The following is a 7035-nucleotide window of genomic DNA, read 5'->3' as shown; positions in this document are numbered from 1 at the left end:
CTCTGGAGGCCATTGCAAATTTATCTTGGGGAGTGTTTACAGCCATCAGGGAGAGTGACACCAAGGGGAGTAAGGCTATGGTGACAAAGCACTGAAGGAGGTCCTTGAGATCGCTGTAGGAGTGTTACAATCTGCCAGCCTCGGGATTCTGCCTGGAGACTGTGAGCCTCAGCCAAGTCCTGCCTTTGTTTCTTTTTCTCGCATCACTCTTATAATTCCATTCTGTTCTATTTGCTTACAAAACATCTTGGTCACTCAATATACTCAATATATTGATTTCACAACCCATTAATGGCCCAGGACCTGCAGGTTGAAAGACTGTTCTGTGATCCTTATCTTATGGCATAAACATGATGGCCCAAGTCCTGCACCGTTCTGCTTTTCGAAGACAGAATTTTGAGACTCAAGAATTTTTCTTCAAATTATAGTTTTTGGCATGCGTTTCTAAACATAATTTTGAAAGCTAAAAATGCACTTATTTTTCTTCATATTAATGTCGTAAGAACCTTTTCATTCAGGCATGAGGCAAAGTGGAGAGTTTCCTGATGCAAAAGGATATAAAACGTGGGTTAACATTTCTTAATATTGTCTTGCCTACCCCTCCCCATTTGCATATATATTATACATAATATATTATGTAATATATTACACATAATATATTAATATATACCTATATATTAGGTATTATATTATGTATTATATATAAGTAATATATAATATACCTATATATGTATTATATTAATATGTAATATTAATATACCTATATGTAATATATTATATATATATGACTACAAACCACACATTTATGAAAGTCATTGTAGGGATAAAGAAGCTGGGTCAGTCTTGTGTTTCTTGCTAAACATGGTAGATCTCCAAAATTCCATTTCGGTTGTCTCTTAGAAGGGCCTTTCTTGACTTAATTTGGCTGACACCATCTCCTCTGGAAAGTCACATCTCTGAGCTCTTTTATTTACTATGGTAACCACACATGTGTGAAGGAAGAGATATAAATACCAAAGGCAATGAAGGGTGTGGTAGGTGTGGGAGAATAGGGTTGAGGTCCAGAAGACCTAAGTCCTAGTACCCCAGCTGCCAAGAACTGATTTTATACTCTGGGGCGTCAGATTGCTTTACTGGCTTAAACAATAGAGAAGATTTTTCTCATTTAACAAGAAGTTCTGAGTTAGGATGGAGGGAGGGATCACCCCACAGCCAACCCCCTCCCCCACCCCAGCGGTCTTTTCTGTCCTAGAGAGGCAGGAAAACTAAAGATCGCATTTCTCAGGTTCTCATGCAGCTGTGATCTGGGAGAGATTTCGTTTTGGCAAATCAGATGCACTCCTGTGGGATTTGGGGGATAGAAATGGGCAGGGGCTGCCATTTCTTCATTTTCAAATGTCCTTTCATTTTCCCGTGTAGTGTGAGCCGAGTCCCCAGTGACCCATCGCCGAGTTCTAGGGACTGAGAGGCCCACAGGCATCTGTTTGGCTCTCGAAGGTGCAGTGGGAGCTACAGGGTGGTAGAGCTGCCCGCGAGCAGGGCCTCCAGATGCTCGCGGGATCCTTGGCTGCGGCAATGGCAGGGTAGTCCTGGTCCTAGAAGGGCCATCAGCTCCCTTGGGGGCTCCGTTCTGCAGCGTAGCTTGGGGGAGTCTGTTCTGATCTTCACTATAGACAGTACCTTGTAAGTCCCTTCCTGCTTAGACAAGCTAAAGGGCATTCTATTCTCTACAACTGAACCCTGACCAACTTAGGGAACAATTTCTGGGTGTTTCATCAAGGACCCAGGTTCTTGCCATCTTTATACTCTGCAGGCTTAGAAAGTCAGCTTAGCACCCCTCATGGTCCCCAGATGGCTGCAGTGGTCCTAGGATCACATCCCAACATAGCAACATAGCAACCTCCAACAGAGGAAGTCTCTCTTTCTGACTTACTTACTTACTTATTTATTTGACGCAGAGAGAGAGCACGAGCAGGGGGAGTGGCCCGAGAGGGAGAAGCAGGCTCCCTGATTGTCGACCTCGGAGAGTCGGGGACCTGGGGCGGCGAAGGAACTGAGAAAAAGAGACGACAGTATAGCGAGGCACAGGGGACCCCGAGCAAACAGCCCGAGGTCCCGAGCTTTATTTTCCATAATCTAATATACCTTCTACAATGATATAGATCTGTAATATTTACAGCAGGGGCTTAGTAAGGCACATTCTTCCACGTACACAGGGTTAGTTAAGTGAAGCAGTGGGAGTGGAGAAGGAATAAAGAAATCTGTAACTGGCTGTGATCAATTAATTGTAAACACCATTGTACTCGGACCCTGACACAGGACAAGGGAACAAAGAAGGGAATGCCCAGTGTGCTGTTCACAGCTGGCTTCCTGTCTACAAGACATCTGCTGCTGCGTACCTTAGAACAGACCACCACATCCCAAGGGCATTTCACTCTGATCCTTTAGGTTTATTTTTAACCCTGCAATCTCGAGTTTTCTCAGAGATCTCGGAGTCTGAGCGAACATGCGCCAGTGGCCGTTGTGGCGTTCAGTTGCCCACACCCGACGAGCAGGGAGCCCAACCTGGGACTCGGTCCCAGGACCCTGGGAACATGACTTGAGCCCAAGGCAGACGCTTCACCAACTGAAGCACCCAGGCACCCCTCATTTATATATTTATTAAAACTTTTTTTTGTAGATTTAATACTGTGATCATGGCTGGAGGGCTGTCAGTCAAGTCGCGTGCTGTTGGACTCACCCCTCCCCTTCTCTTGCTCCTCTGTGTCACAGCAATGACATCTCTGGGGCTCCCTCGCCCTCTGGCTTCTGGGTAGGTTCCAGTGGGACGACTGAAAAAAGATTGATCAGCAGGAGGAAGGCCGAAGCCAAGATCCTTCTCCTCCCTCTCTCGCCCCTGCAGCAGTTCCTGCCCTAGCTACTGCGGACCCCCTCCGCCTCCCGGCTCTGGCTGCCCTTCCCCAGGGGCATCGGCGCTCACTGTCAGCCCCAGCCCTGGGCCCTAACACCCCCTCTTCCCACGGTCCCCCCATCTTTAGGAGCAATAACAGCGTCTTTCTGTGGCTAATCGGAGCTACCCTCCTGTGAGTCCTCATCCTGGCAGCCAGTTCCTCACCCTCCTCCCTCTGGCAGGGCCTTTCAAATGCAGCTCAGGTCATCTGCTCCTTGTTGGCGGGCCAGGCCACCCTCCTGTGTGAAATCCTATCTCAGAGCACAGACTCCCTAAGGACTCCTAACGTTAAACCTGAATTTTCTCTCCTGTAAAGTGAAGCCGCTAACATGGTTAAAGTCCATTGACCAGAGACCTCCAGAATGCACCCGTAGCCAAACCGAGTTAGGTTTATCTAACTTGCTGTTGCATGGGGGAGAGTGCCGGCTCCAGGAATCTCGGGTCCTCTAGCTAAGAGGGGGTTGGGAGAAGCTATGCCTCCAGGGCTAGTGGGGGGAAATCAGACACTAGTCCTGGATGGGGTGTGGTCGGGCGCAGGCAGTTCAGTGCTGGGGGCCTCGGGGAGGAAGGAGGACTGAAGGGGGCTGGCCATGTCATTGGTCAGAGGGCACAGTCACTCTGCTAAGCTGGAAAGGGGGGGTGATTGGAGAGTGTCCTTATCTCTTTCTTGTTTCAGACATAGTTATGGAGTGATCGTCTCCAACTTGTTCTATTACAGGGAACAGAGTGGCCTCGGCTGATTACTGTCGGTACATCGTTTATGTTTAGTCGTGTTAGCATTTAGCTTCCAGCTGCTCGGGCAATTCTTTCACGTCTTCAACACCAACCTCACACACCTGTTGTGAGGATTGACTATAATTCTATAGAGCAGCATAAGAAAATTCAGAGAAATGTTGTTGGCCCATAGTGAGTGCTCAATAAATATTAGCTGCTTCTTGTTATTACTGCTGAGAAAATGTTCCGTGAGACCTCCGTGGTGTCCTGGAGAAGCTCACAGGGAGCCAGCCGAGCACCTCCCTCCCCAGCTCAGCATTCAATGACTTCAGTGCCTTCCCATCTGTCGCTTGCATCAGCTACGGCAGGAGAATTCATATCATGGAAGCTGGCAAATATTGCAGACCAGGATGATGTTTTTCCCCTAGAGAGCCAACTATTAAACATCTCCCAGCATGCACAGCCTGGGAATGACCAGGAACCCAAGTAGCCCTGTGAACAATGAAGGGCACTTAAAAGTATTTGCCTTTATCAGAGTGAGCAGAAAGTGGAAAGTCAGTTTAAAATAAGATCACACCTAAAAAGTCTCCACATTGATATGTGATTTTTAGGGTAGTATTACATTTGCTGGAGAGTAGTAATCCATTTACATATTTTTGCTCGGCTTGGATTTTTAGGGTGAGGAAGTGATGTGCAGGAGGAAGCCTAAATTAGCTTACAGAACAATTATGCATTATTAATGAGTTGATAATGCTTAGAATGTTGGAGAAACCCGTGTATTTTTTGCCATAGACGTAGCTGTATGTGTGTGCTGCTGATTCCTGTTACCTTCTCACTTGGTAGACAGATTGTGAGGATGTTTTACTTACTAGAGCTGGAGTTTGAGCACTGAAATATGGGAGGTTAATAAGAAAGGAAAAAGAAAACATTGTTTTATTAGTGATGTGTTCGGTTGCTGTAAGCCAGAAACCCACAAATCTCAGTTTTTCAACTCAATAAATATTTTTCTCTCAGGCAACCTCTAATGCAGATCTGGTTGGTCTTTGCACGGTTGCTAAGGGACCATCGTGTGACTGAAGTCTGGGGCCATGGAGTCCTCTGCTGATCCTTGGCATTTGACAGAAAGAGAGACAGAGAGAAGAGCTTTCATGGGAGGTTCTCCTGGGTCAAGCCTCAAAGTTACTACCTGGCTGGTTACAATTCTTCCATAGTCCCTTGTTTAGATCCCAGCCACATGGCCATCCCTCGTTTGCAAAGGAGGCTAGGAAATGTCTTTTAGATTGAACTTTTGTATTCCCCCAAATTCCTAGGTTGAAACCTAATGCCTGGTGTGATTGTATTTGGAGGTAGGGACTTTAGGAGGTGATTAGGTTGAGGCCTCATGAATGGAATTAGTGTCTTTATAAAAGAGACCCCCGAGAGCTCCCCGGCCCCCCTCTGCCATGTGAGGACACAGCCATCCCGAACCTGCCAGCGCCTTGATCTTGGACGCCCAGCCTCCAGAACTGTGGGAAAGAAATGTTTGTTGTTTCATCCTCCCAGTCTGTGCTAGCTCAGCCCCCCAGTGGGCTGAGACAGTTGTGTTTCCAAGAGAAAAAGGAAACAGACTTTGATCAGTCGACCAGAGCAGCCTTTGCCACAATAATTAACCACGTGTTCTGGATCACAGGGAGTCCACAACCAAAGGAGTGGTGTGTAATCAGGTCTGAGAGTCTGCTTTCTAGGAAGGCGGCTACCCCTGTGTGTAAACTCCCTGGTGTTTGTTCTTAGCAGGGAGCAGTAGACCTGCTGTGGTGGGGAGGGGGTGCTGTAACCCCTGGGAACATACTCTGATGGCAAGCTGACCTCCCACATGGAGCCCTGAAGTGGCTGTGTCTTGGCTTTTAATAGGTAATAAATGTATGAATAAAATATATAGTATGCGAGATGCTGCTAAGCACTACAGAGAACAATAAAGCAAGGAAAAAAAGATGTGGAGAGAGGAAGGGATGTGATTTGATAAGAGTAGACAGGGAAGCTGACAAAGACCTCAAAGGTGAGGGGACATGCCGTGAAAAAATCTGATGAAAGAACAGCCCATGCAGAGGGAATAGCAAGTGCAAAGGCCCTGAGGTGGGACCAGCCCCGAGCAGGAAGACAAACTAATCTTGCCAACAAAAGATGTCTCTCTACCAATTAGAAGAGGGAACACAATTTATGACTTATTTAAACATTATCAGATTTACATGTGTATAAGGTAGCACAAAAGTGGCTACAAAGTCTGGAAAAATCCACACAAATTTATGCAGTTAAAAGTAATTTATCTGGTAAAAATGTATCCACTGGAAGTTCTATTTCCCTGAGAGACAAAGGATGTAGCTTGTATCTTTTGTATAGGTCATGAGAGACTCCTGAGTTAATTTCAGGGGTATGGGTTTACAGCCAAGGGTCAGACCTTGCATTGTAAAATCAAAAATTGTGACCTCATATTGAGCATACTGTGTATTTAAGGAGACACTCTGAGGAAGGAAGCGTGAAGAGGACATTGCCTCCCTCCTCAAAGAAACTTTCATGATTTTTCCCTTACTGAGGCCAGTGTGGCGGGGACAGAGCACAGAGGGGAGAGGTGGGGGGGTGCCAACTCTACCCACAACACACCTGCCAGTGGTCATTTTTCTGCACCCAAAGAGGGGACAGTAAAAAGTCATCATGTTGCACCTCTGTGGCTGTCTTTTCTAACCTCCAGTTCCTCCTTATGTCTGCCCCTCTGCCTTTCTCTTTTAATTAGCTTTGTAGTTATTTTTTTATTGTGGTGAAATATACATAACCCAATCTGCCATTTTAACAATTTTTGAGAGTAAATTCAGTGGCTTGAAAGCAATGACATTGTTGTGAAAGCATCACCACCACCCATCTCCAGAACTTTTTCATCATCTTAGACCGAAAGGCTGTCCCCATTAAACAAGAACTCCCCATTCCCCCCCCCTCAGTCCCTGTGACCACATTCTACCTTCTGTCTCTGCATTTGATTATTCCAGGCTCCCCCATGTAAGTGGAATTCTCCCATATGATAAAATATCGCAAGTACAGTGTCTGTACGAGTCCCTGCTTTCAATCCTTTGGATTATATACCTGGAAGTGAAATTGCTGGATCATATGGTGAGTCTATGTTTAACTTTTCGAGGAACCACCGTACTGCTTTCCACAGTGGTTGCATCATTTTACATTTCTACCAGCGATGTATGAATTCCAATTTGTCCATATCTTGCCAACACCGTCATTTGTCTTTCTTTTTTGATAATAACCACAATAATGGGTGTGAATGTTTTAATTAGGTTTAAACATGCACAATTACACTTGACCTCTGTTTTCTACCACAAACATAAATTTAC

Source organism: Phoca vitulina, unplaced genomic scaffold, assembly GCF_004348235.1.
Source record: "Phoca vitulina isolate PV1807 unplaced genomic scaffold, GSC_HSeal_1.0 scaffold143, whole genome shotgun sequence".
Classification (NCBI taxonomy): domain Eukaryota; kingdom Metazoa; phylum Chordata; class Mammalia; order Carnivora; family Phocidae; genus Phoca; species Phoca vitulina.
Note: the sequence above shows the minus strand (reverse complement) of the source record.